Source organism: Sorex fumeus, unplaced genomic scaffold, assembly GCF_029834395.1.
Source record: "Sorex fumeus unplaced genomic scaffold, SorFum_2.1 ptg000122l, whole genome shotgun sequence".
In the NCBI taxonomy this organism is placed as follows: domain Eukaryota; kingdom Metazoa; phylum Chordata; class Mammalia; order Eulipotyphla; family Soricidae; genus Sorex; species Sorex fumeus.
Genome location: NW_026606179.1, coordinates 19,249,664 through 19,265,284, shown reverse-complemented (window position 1 = coordinate 19,265,284; position 15,621 = coordinate 19,249,664). Strand labels below are relative to the sequence as shown.

The window sequence follows — 15,621 nt, the reverse complement described above, 5'->3', positions numbered from 1 at the left end:
TGGCTTCCCATATGCTTCTCGAGCACCACCAGGTGTGATTCTTGACCACAGAGCCAGGAGTAAGACCTGAGTATTGCTGGGTGTGATGCAACACACCCGCCTCTCCAAAATAAATAAAAATGGGATGTGTTTTGTAAAACGGGGGAGTCTGGTGCACTGCATCATCTTTATTTTACTGCACTCTGTTGCTTTTGCTCACAATTCACCACTGCAGTCAAGATATTTAAAAACATCCTGTGTAAATACATATTTTTTCAAATCAATAAGGACACAACTGCCCCTGGCTTAAGAGAGAGTGGATACTCATCTGACCCATGAAAAAGTTCTCTGCAGAAAGAAACCTAACCGTGAAGGAGCTGAGGCCAAGGCTCCATGATCTCATATGCCACTTACATTGACTGCTCTTACCAGTTTTCTACATGCTTCAGTGTTTAAAAACCTTAATTCTCCATTGATGTTATTCTCCCCCTCTCTCTCCCAAAACATTACTTATCACTTCTGAGCATGGGACATCTTCCAACAATTCTTGTTGTGTATGTATGTGTCGGGGAGAGAGAGAAAAGAGAGAGAAAGGGAGAGAGAGAGACGGAGGGAGAGAGAGAAAGAGAGGAAGGAAGAGCACTTTTTTCCATGCCATCTCCTCATAACTGAGAAGTGTAATCTAGTTTGTCAAATGTCCTGACTCCCTTTTGGTGAGCAGTGAGTTCTAACCTTCCTTATTCTTTTTTGGGCCCTACTTGCTTCACCTTTAAAAAAAAACTAATCTCTCTCTTTTTTAAAGTAAATTGGGATGAACTCAAATTGAATATTTCAAATCAAAACAGCAATGTTATTAGGAAATTTCTCATTCAACCTGTAGCTGTTGAGTTGATTTTGCAAAAACTACCTAGTATTTTTACAATTTGTTGTACCCATGAGGAAACAAACACAAACTGTTCTCCCATTGTTCATCGGTTTGCTCAAGCGGGCCCAGGAACATCTCCATTGTGAGACTTCTTGTTACTGTGTTTTGGCATATTGAATACTCTCAGTAGCTTGCCAGGCTCTCCAAGAGGGGCAGAGGAATCAAACCTGGCTGGCCAGGCTGGCTGTGCGCAAGGCAAATGCCCTACCGCACCCATGAGGAAAGGAGTCAATTATCCCTGGCTTAGGGGTGGGCAGTGAGGCAGCCCAACAAACACTTCCCACACCAAAAAGAAAAAAAAAGCCAAAAAACTTGCCTGCCCTGACCATGATCAGTTCCAGACACTTAGCTGCAGTGCAATCCCTAGCTGGGTACAACAGGAAAGGAGAGGAGAGATCATAGGATCACTCGCCTCCTGGAGGGTCTAAAATAGGCAGGAATTAAACCAGTTAACTGCAGGAAGCCCAGGAGGTCACTCCTGTCCTTTCCAAGAACCTCTCTGTGATTCATTCTCCCTTAACTGAAACTCTAAGGCAGAGTGTGAAGTGAGAGTGAGAGTGAGAGCAACCGAGCTAACACTGCACTTCAGAAGTCAAGTCTCATCTGATATTACATAAAAGCTACCAAAACTAGATCAGAACCAACAAGTCCATTCCACGATTTATTGGACACTGCCTACAAGATGTGCAGTGCTAGAGGAAAAAGAACTACAGAGTAAAACAGAAAAAAATGAAGGGGGGAAATGAAATGAAGGCATGAGATAAACACCACAAATAATTATGGCCGGAACCATTCTCAGCTCCCAAAGACTTGAACCATCAGTCCCTTTCTGAGACCAGCATCTTCATTATCATTATCATTATCATTATCATTATCATCATCATCATCATCATCAGGAGAAGAAGAAGAAGAAGAAGAAGAAGAAGAAGAAGAAGAAGAAGAAGAAGAAGAAGAAGAAGAAGTAGAAGAAGAAGAAGAAGAAGAAGAGGAGGAGGAGGAGGAGGAGGAGGAGGAGAAGGAGGAGGATGAGGAGGAGGAGGAGGAGGAGGAAGAAGAAGAAGAGGAAGGAGAGGAAGAAGAAGATGAAGAAATTGTTCAGTTAACACCCAGATAATTATCTCCTAAAGGGTGCTTTGACCACATCTGCTTTAACACACATCAAACCATGTAAATTGATTAATTCCAAGTCACTCAGAGACTTCAATGCCCATCAGTTCAGAGCACTTTCCAGAATCTAATTAATTCAGCTCAGTACTCATGTTTCTTTTGTTGTGTGAAGGTTCATAGAACAGTGATATGCCCCAGTCCTTGATGCACAGACAATAGATCTAATCATGCAGGGGACTGAGTGACCCAGGAAGGGAGACACCCCATGGCTGCAGAGAGTCCTCTCACACATGCAAATCCTGGAGATGGTTGTTTCCCTTTTTGCCTTCCTTTTTGTTGCTGTGAAGGGCAGAGGTCAGGCAGGAAACCAGGAGAGCACAGAACATTGAGGGACTGGAGGGGCTTGAACCTGAGAACCCATGTCCTGACCCTGAGCTACCAATGGGTCCTAGCAGTGTGGAATTTGCTTCTTCTCTGAAATCTTCCGGGGAAGTTACACAAAATAACTTTTCCATGGATTTGGGTAAAAAAAAAGGCACCACCTTTCTACATGTATTCATACTTTTGATTAGTGACTTAAGTGCACATCCTTGGGGATCCCCCTCAGTAGGTTTTGCAGGCATAGCTTAGACCTGCAAATAGGACAGGATGACATCCCTGATGATTTGCAATAAAAACAATATGGTGAAGGCCATCCTACGATGCTTGTAGTCAAAAACGTGCTGGCCACAAGTGAACATCTGGAAACTATGGGTGCCAACGCAGATGGACAGCTGCAAGAGTGGGGCAGTAGTGAAAAGGAGGAAGACACAGAATTTGGATAGTGAGGAGGAGGAGAACAGGACTCAAAGCAAAGGACTGTCCTGGACCAAAGGGGTTGTAGGAGATGCACCTCTCCTCGACCCCCCAAATAGCTCTCTCTAGGGTTTTCCACACCACGGCACATTGTCCATGCGAGGGTTGATGTGCAGGACTATGTCTCCAATGCTTCCCATGATGAAGTTGATGGAAAAATCAGGAGACAGAGAGGAAGCAGGGGGTTACCTCTGAGGAACTTCAGCAAATGCTCTCGAGGGAGGAATGGACAGCGACTGGATCCAGGCATGAGGGCAACATGTCCCCACTTTCACCTGGGTCTGTACCTGTAGGCTGAGTTGGGGATGAAGACCCAAATCATGAAGGTTATGTTTGGTGTCAGGCCCCCACTGGCTCACCACATACAGCAAAGGTTGTGGAATGAGAACATGGGGTCCCTTCCTCTCTCAATCACAGGAAACCAGGTGCCAAGGTTTATTGTCAAAGCAGGCTACTCACTCCTCCTAGAGACTTCCCAATTTCCACCCAGTCCCACTTCTTCCCAATCCCCTTGTGAGGCAGTAGTGAAGCTGAAAGGACAACAGCAACTCCATTTTGGAAATCCAGACTCCATTGTTGTGTCTTGGGTTCATGAGTTTATAACCTACTAAGAAAAATATACCAGATCACAAAGGGCAGGGACACAAACACCCAGACACTGACCACAGATAACAAGGATATTTCAAATAAATGTAACATGTTAACCACAATTTCCCTTCTGTACCCTTCTGATTGTTTGCTCAAGACCATGAGAATGCACCCAGCATGTAGGTTGGAGGGCATACGGCTTAAAAATTTCCCCCTGGGACCACTCGGGATGGGAGATGTGTGCTGAAAGAGCCAAATATGATGGGTTCTCAGCATCTGTATTGCAACCCATGATGTCCAGAAATAGAGACAGAGTAAGAAGAAAGATGCCTACTACAGAGGCAGGGAATGGGATGGGGTGGGGGTGGCAGGAGGGGCGCTGGGGGCACTGGTCGTGGAAAGTGAGCACTGGAGGAAGGATGAATGTTTGATCATTGTATGACTCAAACTCAATCATGAAAGCTTTGTACCTGTATCTCACGGTAATTCAATTTAAAAAATTTAAATAAATTTTAAAAAATACTTCTCCCTGAAAGCAATCGAGTATCCTAGTCTGTTCGGGCAATTTAACAGGTAGTGTGTGAAGAGCCGAGTCAGTGTATTTATGGATACTCTTGGCAGATTCTTCAGGTGTTCGGGTCTGACCTTGTCTGGCCCAGGTGCTGTTCGCTTCTCTATCGATGAAATGGTATATCGAATTTCGGAAGGGGAGAATGTTGGGAAAGACATATCCATTCTTCGGAATTTGGTATGTGGGCAGGTGGGAGTAGCCATCGAAGAGATCCGAGTAGAAATCATGGATAATCTTCTCCATTTCCCTTCTGGAAGATGTGATAGATCTGTCAGAACATCGGAGGGCAGTCATCTTGGTCTTATAGTTGGCGAAGGACAGGCAGATGTTGCGAATACTTTTTCCAGCTTCTGCCTCATCTGCCAACATTGCTGAACTTCTCCCTTTGTGGTCTTTCTTTATCACTTCTCTGTACAGCTTTGCGAACTCGGATGTTAAACTTGTGATTGACTGAGGCACTGCCCACACCACATTTGGCGCCAAACCCTTCATGGTTCACTGCCTCATCATGGGAGGGAGTGGCAATGGTGCCAACTGGCAAAGAGTGAACCAACAGGTGCTGCCCAAATACAGGCAGGTGCGTGTTTGTCAGGGTGCAGATCATTACAACATGCCAGTCGACCAAAAGCTTGCAATCCATAGATTGGAAGCACCTGTAAGGGCGATTAGAGGGATCCCTAAAAGCATCGATCCCTCTCAGAGAGCCCAGTAAACTACCAAGGGTATCCCACCCATACGGCAGAGCCTGGCAAGCAAGCTACCCGTGGCATGTTCTATATGCCAAAAACAGTAACAATAATGGGCCTCACTCCCCTGACCCTGAAAGATCCCCAGTACAGCAGCATTGAGAAGGACAAGCAAGGAGAAGCTGATAAAATTTCAGGGTCAAACAAGGCTGCCAAAATGAAGAAGGACTAAAATGATTGTTTGCACTTTCAATGCACACACAATGGCATTGGAAGCATCCATCGAGCCTCACCTCCCGGGTCCCCACCTGCCCAGTAGACTGGCTATCAGGCCCACAATTTGCCTCCAGATGCCATCTTAGCACACAAACAACCCTGGCCCAGAGACTCCTAATTGAATCCCAAAATGGATTAGTGCTATACAGAGATGTCTCTGGATCCCAACCAATTACAATCTAGAAATTTACATTTATAATAGCTGCCATGGGAGCTCTCATGATATTCAAAATAAGCAATGGAAAATAAATTATCTAGCGTCTGCCTGTGGCAGGTAGACTTGAATGGTGGTGGGAAATTTTGAGCAAAACATAATGCCCATAATGCCACAGGACAATCTAGAAAGCATAAAGCATGATCCTGATACAAGCTGAAATGATCTAAAAAACAGGACCCCAGAAATAGGAAAGGCTAAATCAGATAAACTGGTCTGAGGGCCTGGTCTGGGATTTACAGTAAAAGGCTAGCCAGATTTTAACCCTTGTTTGCCCTCAGAGCCCAGAGAACTAAGTTTTGGAATTTATATCTCTTACTCTATATATCTATATATCTAGGTAGATGTCACACCCGCCAGCTGCCGCCAGCACCAGGTTGGTCCCATCAACAACCAAGACGCAGAGACTATAAAACCCAGCTCCCGGAGGAGAACAGCGCAGAGTCTCCTGCCCCCACGCCTGGCTGTCCTCACTGGGGCCCCTTGGAGGGGGGAGGGTTGAGTTTCTCTCCTCCCCGCCCCCCCCCCAGCAGAGCCCCAGCAGCTGAGGACCTCCGGAGCCAACCACGGCCATGCTGGGACCACTCTCCACACGTTCAGATGGGCCTCATGCATGAAAGAACTGGCAGAGGAACCCAGGCCTGCGGGTCCCAGGGCTGAGGTCTCCAAAGCCTACTCGGACTGGTACTGGGCCTTCTCCACCTAGACCCTCCATCTTCCAGTAGGTAGGCGTCACACCCACCAGCTGCCACCAGCACCAGGTTGGTCTCATCAACAGCCAAGATGCAGAGACTATAAAACCCAGCTCCCAGAAGCGACATCTTATTATCTTATTTTTCCTTTGGAGAACCTGGCAGGCTACCAAAAGTATCCTGCCCGCACGGCAGAGTCTGGCAAACTTCCCCTGTCGTATTCAATATGCCAAATACCAGTAACAATGATGGGTCTCATTCTCCTAATCCTGAAAGAGCATTGAAATGGCTCTTTTAAAATCTCAGGGCTAGGAAGAAGGAGACATTACTGGTGCCTGCTCGAGGAAATCGATGAGCAACAGGATGATCGTGATCATGATTGTGACTCTATATATCCAAATCACTATCACTATTATCAATTTGCTTGAGTGGGTGCCAGTAATGTCTCCATTTGTCCCTGTCAGGTGCTAGTGTAGCCCGATGGCATATTGGGGTTCTTAGAGGGCCAGGGGAATGAGGACCATGATTGTTATTGTTTTGGGCATATCGAGTAGGCCACGGGTAGCTTGCCAGGCTCTGCCATGCAGGCGGGATACTCTCGGTAGCTTGCCAGGCTCTCCAAGGGGATGGAGGCTTTTGGGGCAGCCTCTAATCACCTTTCCAAGTGTTCCCAGTCAGGCATATATGTGGGAAGGATACTCTCAGTAGCCTATCTGGTTCTCTAAGAGCGAAAACTAGACAATAAGAGGTCACACAGCTGCTTCTGGGTGCTTGGTTTTATAGTCTCTGGATCTTGGCCATTGATGGGGTTACACGGCAGTTGGTGGGTGTAATTGTCTAGCTACTGGAAGATGGGGGTTCTGTGTGCAGGAGGCCCAGTCCCGAAACGAGCAGGCTTAGAGATCTCAGCCCCAGGTCCCGCACACCTGGGTTCCTCTGCTGGTTCCTTCATGTGTGAGACTCATCGAGCATGTGAAGAGTGGTCTCAGCATGGCTGTGACTGGATCCCAGAGGTCTTCAGCTGCCGGGGCTCTGCCTAGGGCGGAGAGGGAAACTCAACCCGCTCCCCTCCAAGGGGCCCTGGTGAGGACAGTCAGGCGCGGGACAGGAGACTCTGTGTTGTTCTCTTCTGGGAGCTTGGTTTTATAGTCTCTGGATATTGGCCATTGATGGGGTTACACCACAGTTGGTGGATGTATCTGTCTAGCTACGGGAAGATGGGGGATCTGGGTGGAGGAGGCCACGTACATACAGTTATATGTATCCAAATAACAACAAATATTAATAAGAAGTAAACTTAATTGTTTAATATGCACTAGTAGCAAGGGAGAGAGAAAACCAATACAAATGCTGTTGGCCCTGAGTAAATTTCTCAGTATAGTTTCAGTCAAAGCATTTTCTTGAGTTAATCCTCCTAAAGGAATTGCCTTCATCGAAACACCTTACCTCTGTAAAATGAACAATCACACCTACTTGCAGTCCTGTACCTAGAGCCCCCTCAGTTCTATAATGATTCTAATCAGCTCTGAGTAAAATGGGCCATATTTAACATAAAAATTGTAATACAATTTATTTTGATTTATATCCCCTTCATCACTACTGCCACCCCTCCCCAAGCTGCCTCTATAGCAGGCACTTTTCTTCTCTCGCTCTCTCTGTCTGTCTCTGTCCGTCTCTCTCTCTTACTCTTTCTCTCTCTCTCTCTCTCTCTCTCTCTCTCTCTCTCACTCACTTCTTTTACCAATCCTGCTTTTACAGAAACTTGACTTGGTTTTCAACCATGTCAGATCATCAACCTCTTACTATACTCTGATTTAGCAAACGTTTTTTTCCCTCTTTCCTTCTCTGAAAACTTAAGCCAAATTTGCACAGCAAGGCTTTGTTTGATTGACCCCCTGCTCTCTGAGCCAAACCTACCTGGTCTACTGATAGCCTCAGAAAGCAGGAAAAGTTTCATGTTATTACCTTGTTAGAGCTGATGAAACCACATGCACTCAGACTGATGGAAAGGAGTGAGCCCAGGGGCCTGAGCGGTAGTACAGCAGGGAGGGCACTTGCCTTGCACTCTGCAAACCCAGGTTCGATCTGCGGCACCCCATATGGTCCCCTGAGCACAGCCACTAGTAATTCCTGGGTATAGGGCCAGGAGTTACCCATGAACATTGCCAGGTGTGGCCCAAAAGCCAATCAAAACAAAACAAAAAATAAACAAAATGAGCACAAAGGGACAAGAAAGAGGAGATGAAAGGGTGGGGGCAGGCTTTTGACGGATCAGCTTAGAACTCAAATTGCATATGGGAGCTGACTGATCATTCTACAGGCCTTATTTGTGTAATGATATACGGCATCATTTAATAAACTCTTGGGACACGATGTGGAATCTGGTTAAAGCACTATCACCCCAGACCCTCATTTGCATATGCAACAAGATTGGTTTTTCCAACTTAATGTCCTCCTAGATGTAACCAATCAGATAGGAGAAACAGCTAAGGGATGAGAATATATCATATATATAAATATAGTCATTGTAAGGAGGGGTTGAAGGTGTGGAAAAAGAGGTGCTGTCTAGAATGCAGAGCTTCCTGTTTCTGTGATTGTTCCCATACTACAGATATACTAACTTGAACTGTTCATTTTTTTCTATTTGGGGGCTATTCCCAGCAGTGCTCAGGGCTTACTCCTGGCTCTGTGCTCAGGCCCCTTATGCGGTGCTCAGGATCCCCTACTCACTGACTGGATCTAACTTGGTCAGCCATGTGCAAGGTAAGTGCCTACCAGCTCTCTCTCTCTCAGACCCCACCAACTTAAACTGTTAAAAAAAATCACTCAAATACAAAAGAGTTCCAGTGGTCAGCATGGTAATATTACATATTGTCCACAAGGACCCAGGTGTGTTCTTGCAAGACTAGCCCCAACTACTATTGGGTATGTCACAAAAACAGAAATTTATTGTTTGAATCCACGTATCCTAATGTTTGTACTATTTCATTGTAATTTTCCTCCAATATTTTGTTATGAACTTGGTTGTTGTTTCTTGGGACACACTTGGTGGTACTCAGGGGTCACTGTCGCTTTCTTTTCAGGGGGGTCATACCGACAGTAATGAAGGACATTGTGGTGCTAGAAATTGAACTCAGGCCTCCTAACTATAAAGCAAATCCTTCAGTCTATTGAGTTCTCTCTCTGGCCCTCCCACTAACATTTTACTGAAGAAAAGTTACAAATTATTCATTGGGGAACTAGGAGATAGTACAAAGGTTAGAGTGTCTGGTAGACAGGCATATGATCCAGGAAATTTATGCCACCATATGGTTTCCGGACATTGCTAGATAGCCCCAAAGACCACTGAGCACTGTGAGGGATAGCCTGAATATCACCTGTACTGGTCCCAGAGAGCAGTGCATCCCTGGGGCTTCCATTGAACTGCGAGACTTTTTGGTCCAGAATCACTTGTGGGAATCCCGGATCCTTGAGCACATTCTGAGGGCCCAAAAACAACAAAAAGATTAGCTCAGGGACTGGAAAGTTAGTGAGTGGGGCCTTCGATTTGCATGCCGTTGATCTCTGGCATCTCATATGGTCCCATAATCATCACCAGGAGTGGTCCTTGCATTCAGAAGACTGGAGTACCCATGCACATTCCCAGGTATGACACAACCTCATACCTGCACCCCCTTAAAATTTTTTAATCGTTCATTTACATATCACTACCCTCCAATTACATCCTAAAGTTCCCATTGAACTCCAACTGCTTTATACCCATGAAATCATCTTACATCATGACCTACTCAAAGTCATTCAAAGATTTCTGTGCCCATTAGTTCTAACAACTCCCTGGCATCTCATTCACTGGGCTCAGTGTTTGTGCTTCTTCCTTTGTGTGAAGGTTCACAGACCAGTCACCTGCCCCATCCTTTGATGTGCCAGGCACATCAAACACAGTGAGCTGAAATGGTGCAGAAAACTGTGTAACCAAGGGAGAGGGATACTCCATGGCCCCAGAGAGTCCCCTCACATGCAAATGCTGGAGATGCTTGTACTTCTCCTCTGTGTTGTTGTGAGGGACAGAGCTGTGCAGGCGCCCAAGAGAGCACATGGCAGGGCTTGCGCTTGGGATGTGTGCCTGCCCTGATCTACCAAGAGGAGTCCTAGATGTGTGAGAGTTGAGCTCATCTTCAAACGCTTTTTAAATGCTATGTGTTGACAAAGAGATACTCCAAGTTTATGACTTTATTTTGTTTGTGCCAAACTATCAAAGCATGTGTATCCTTTACAAAGGAAAAAAATCAAGGGAACTGGACTTGAAAGAGGTTAATAAAGACAACTTCAGGGATTTAATGTGGCGAGGTCTTTCTTCTAGATTTCTCTGGATCCTGGCGACCCGTAAAGCTCAGACCTGGACATAGGACAGGATGACATCCCCGGCGATCTCCAGTATGTCCACCATGGTAGCCAACATACGATGTTTATAGTCAAAGATGTACTGCCCATTGGCAAATACCGTGAAGTTATAGGCATTGACGTTGATGGACAGCTGCAGGAAAGGGACAGGAGTGAGATGGGGCGGGATACATACTTGGAGGGAAGGGAAAGAGAGCTGGACTCACATCGAAGTGCTATCCTGGAGCAAAGGGATTGTAGGAGATGCTCATCTCCTCAGTCCCCCAGACACCATTTTGGAAACTGTTCCGCACGACGGTGTTCTGATCCATGCATGGGTTGATGTGCAGGGCTATGGCCCTGTGTTTCCCACGCTGAAGTTGATATGAAATCTGAAAGTAGAGAGGAAAGTGGGAGTCAGCACTTGGGGATAGAGCACTGGCTGTCCCAAGGGATGAGGCATGGAGAATAAGGTGGAGAACCCCATCTCCTCTCAGAGTCTATACCTGTAGGCTGAAAGGGGAATGAAGCCCCTGACTGTGATGGTTCTGTGGTTCATCAGTCCTCCCTCAAGTCTCCGCATAAACGGCACAGGCTGTGGGGTGAGAACATGGGTCCCATGTCACCAAAATTACAAGCAAAGGTCCACTGTGAGAGCAAGGTACCCACTCCTCCTAGGGGCCTCTCTCTACCTCCCACCCTCTCCCACCTCTTTCCCAGCTTCTCTGCCCACTCTACTTCCTCCCCACAGGACACCCCAAGTATGGGTCTCCACATTAGTTCATGCTTACCCAAGATCACCCCTCACATAGTCTGACCCCCACACTTACCGGGTAGAAGACTGGGGATCCCTCCATGGCCTGTTCAATGAGAAAGAAAGAATACGGAAGGTCAGCAAATGTTTGCAGCACATCACCACAAGCAGGTGTTCTTTGGGATGCTAAGTGAAAAGAACTGGAGAGCTAACCTCATGAGCCCCCTCATTCTTCGCCCCACCCCCCCATGCTCAAACAGCCCTCCAACTTATAGGCAGGTTAACTGGTGATCGGAGAGTGACTCCATCACCCTATATACAGAGGAGACAGAGATGATTAGAGTTCTCGGTCTCCTCAGGCACTAAACCCCACTTAAGGGGAAATCTATGACCCTCAGCAGGTTCTTATGCAGGATGCCATAAAAGCCACAGGCATCTGTGGGAACAGAGACAGAAGGAGCCAATGAGGAACACCCCAAACTAAGACCCCCCAGGACAACCCCCACATCACCACCTGTGGGAACTCTAGAGTCAAAGGATGACCCCAGATGGCTCATCACTGGAGGGGGCTCATCCTGACTAAACCCAAGTGCTCAATGAGAAACTCCTTTAGTTCTTGTTTGTTTGGGAAGCCACACCTAGTGGTTTGGTGGGGATTGACTCCTAGCCCTGTGCTCAGGAGAGTTCTTGGTATTGCTCCAGGGATCATGGGGTTCTGAAAAGAGAAGTGGAATATGTGCATGCAAAGTACATGCTTCATATTCAGAGGATCCTCAGTTTGAACCCAAGCACCGTGTGGTTCCTTGAACACATTCAGGTGTGACCCCCAAGTGCTAGGTTTGGAATAGCTCCTGAGCTTTGCTACGTCTGACCTCCCCCCCAAAAAAATTTTTTTAAAAGAGAATAAAGAAGAGCCTTTTTATTCTTGTCCCCTCCTAGGCTTTTTGCTGTGCCAGGACCCTCCTCTGCAACTCTTCTTCCCTCAACCTAAAGCCCATGATGAAGTAACTCTCCTCAGGGTACAGCCCCTGGCCACTGATCACCTCATCTCTAACCTCAACTTGCTCCTCCCTCCACAGCCTTCCCAGGGTATCTGGAGTCCTTTCAAGAGACAAGCATTTCCCACCCCCAACCCCTGTCTTGTGGGTCTGTGCTTCCATCCCCCACCTCTCTCTCTTTCTCTCTCTCTCTCACATTTCTCTGACCTCCTCCTCCTCCATCTCTGTCTCCTCCCGTTCCTATTCTTTCTTCCCTCCCTTTTGTGAGGGGGTTTCCCATGCACTGTTCAGAGGTCCCCTGACCACTCTCAACAATACTTTACCAAACAAGCTGGACTCCTCAGAACCTGGGCTCAGCAGTGCTATGGGCTTTCTCTGCGGTGATGTTGAGGGCCAACCAGTGGCTGAAGTTGGGCTATCATTATACAAGGCCCGTGTCCCAGTCCTTTGCATCTTCTCCCTGCACCTTGTTCTGTTTTTCCTTCTACTTTATTTTTATTTTTTGGGTTTTGGGTAACACCTAGCAGTGCTCTGCTATAGCTCCAGGCTCTGTGCTCAGGGATCATTTCAAATAGGGTACAGGGAACACTTTGGGTGCTGGGGATCAAACCTGGGTCGACTGCATGCACATGACCCCCTCCCCCATGTCTCACATTTTAAACCATTCAAAAGTCCCTTTAGAAATATTTTGTTAATTATCTTTTGATTTAATTTTAAGATTATTATTTTGCACCAGTGAGAACCCAGGACTTCACATGGAAGGCACTACCACCCACTACCTTTCTGGTGCCGATTTCCCTTCTAAACTATATTGATTTTCCATGACAGTAATTGGGACATTGGTACTTTAAGTGTAAAGATGTTCTTCAGGTCAGCCTCCTGGATGCAGGTATTCCCATGGAGCTCAGATTCCAACTACCACCAGACCCAGGAGAGCTTTTTCATGCCTTTCTACAGAGTCTCTGTCACTCTGGCTCACCTGCATTGGTCAACCAAGGGATCCTCACCAGACAACTCTGGAAATAAACCAACGGGAGGGAAGGAAAGAAGGGAGCAAACCAAAGAGAGAGACCACTGACCTTGTTGGAGGCGGGACTGCTTCCAAGGATGTTAATAGATTGAAGGGTCAGGTCCCCATCCACATAAAGGTGGGTGACTTTCTGGAGGGGGATCCGGTGCCCAAACTCATAGAAAAAATTACCATTCGCCAGCACCTGGAGGGCAAAAGTAAAGAAGACCAGAGGCCATGGCTCCCAGACGGACCCTGGGAAAGTACAAACAGGAAGCAGGAATGGGGAGCTATTAAACTCGGAATCAATTCTGGGAGTCAAACTGGACACCGAGAGTCAGGACCTGAGGTCCACAGGTTTAAGATCAACTTGAAGTCAAGGTCAGCTTCGTAGAAGAGAAGATGTTTTCTTTGAGTGGAGTCCTGGTTATCAACCAAGCATCAAAAGAGGAGCAGCTCAGGGACTGGAGCAATATTACAGCAGGTAGGTGTTTGCTTTGCACGTGGCAGACCCGGATTCAATTCCCAGTACCCTATATGGTCTCCCAGCACCGCCAGGAGTAAAACCTGAAAACTGGGGCAATTCCAGAGGCTGGAGTCCAAGCTTCTGTTCGCGAGCTACAGGGTTTTTTTTTTTTATCTTCCCCCTAAGATGTTCCCTTCATCAGCAGTATCAGTTGTGCACCGCCCCCTCCCCACCCCGAACAATCAACAAATTCAAGCAATAAAGGAAATCGGGAAACGAGAGAAAAGGTCGTCAGAGAAGAGCCACCAGACTCTGACCTTGTAATGCTCCTGCATGACCATCACCAGCAGCTTGAAGTGCTCTCCCTTTTGGAACGGCATCTTTCTTTGCTCCTCCTCTTCACCCCACTTGCCCGACAACTGTGAGTTGAAGACGACCTTGTCGCAGCCATCCAAGCAGGGGGTGAAGTGGAAGGCGATATCGTCCCCCAGCTCTGGCCCCAAGGCAAAGTTCACCACGAACCTGGGGGACAGAAGGGCCTGTTCCTCGAATCCTCCCAGCAACGTTGTCAGAACTGGGTCAGGGTCTCCACGGAGCCCGGTTAGTCTCACCCTAGGCTGTTGGGGTGACAGTGAAGTAGAGGCGAGGTGGTGACTGGGATCTTGATAAAGAGATGTGGGACATGGTGGCCTAGAGTTCCAGTATGCAGTGAACCATACTTATTTGCTCATTGACACCCCCAACTTCAACACAAATACTCCAGGCACACCTGACTACCAGGGGGCCAGTCTCTGTCCCAGCATCTACAGCTCTGACTGCTCAGGCCTCCCTGTTTCCTTCACAATTCCTCAGGAACATCCCCATCCCCATAAAATAAGAGGTCCCTGAAGCACCCAAGTGAGAGCACGCCACTCACTGGAGCATCCCCAAGTTCTCTAGAGGGCATCTCCCCTCACCCTGGGGCCTTTGCATCAGACCTTTCCTATCCCTCAAAGCCCTGGTGCCAGCAGCATCCCAGAACCCCATCTTCTTTAGTCCCTGAACAGTTTTGTTTCACCTAGGAAATCTTCCCTATGCCACCCTTAAAAGACTATGCCACGTTCCTCTTTCTCCTCTCCTTCTCTCCCCACCCCATTTTGGAATACATTATCATGTAGCATAGTCTACATGTTACCTTTTTGGCATACTCTATATTTCATCTTTTTCTTCCCTTTCTGGGGGTGTGGTCTCTCCAGCGATGCTGCGGGCCTGGAACCCCACTGCAAGTGCTACTCGGCGTCAGACCCCCTCCCCGGTCTGGTATGGGGATTCCTCACCTCTTCAGGTCCTTGGAGGTCACTCCCTGGATGTAGACAGATGTCCCGACATTCAGGCCATATGGGATGGGTTCACAAAAGGGCAGCGTCTGCAGTAGACCCTGGGCAAGGGCCTCAATTCTCAGTTGTGCAAAGTACTATTTTCCCTTCCCAGAAATGTGCTCACCCCCATCCCTTTCACAAGAGACAGGGATCCCAGATTGAGGGTCAACACGAAGAAGAGAGTTGAGTGTTAGGAATGGAGGTACAGGGAAGAAGTATATCAAGTCCCTGGGGTGATGTAGGGGTGGGGCAGGTCCATGAATACCTGTTAACCCTGTGCTTCAGGTTGGGAGGGACCTGAAGAGTGTGGGTCCTACGTCAGGACCCAGTTCTGTAACTTACCGGGCTGTAGGTGGGATGGTAGCCAGGTGCAGGCACGAAAGTCATCTTCAGATGCTGGGGTGGCAATTTGTCTTCTGACAGCTGCAGGAGTAGAAATATGGCACATGGCCACTGAGTTGGCTTTTATACTCTCCTGGGGTTGCTGTTCCCTATTCTCAGAAAGAACTGCCTCCTGAGCTTCTTTGGTATTGCTCAGTCACCTGCCTTAAAGAAGCCCGAAGTCTTGATGATCACAGTCCTTTGAGTGGCAACTACTGAGCTGTCGATTGTTATTCGTCGATTGCCTCGAGCAGGCCCCAGTAACGTCTCCTTCATCCTAGCCCGAAGATTTTTAAGAAAGTGCCATATTCAAGGCACTTTAGGAGAATGAGACCTAGGTCTGTGTATATAGGCTGAGTTGGGGGTGAAGACCCAAACTTGA

The 15,621-nt window shown here is 47.4% G+C and overlaps 1 pseudogene; it reads right to left on the bottom strand.

The window, feature by feature from the left end:
- Positions 1-10,283: 10,283 nt before the first annotated feature.
- LOC130043424 (galectin-4-like) lies at positions 10,284-15,245 on the bottom strand (annotated as a pseudogene).
- Positions 15,246-15,621: the final 376 nt, after the last annotated feature.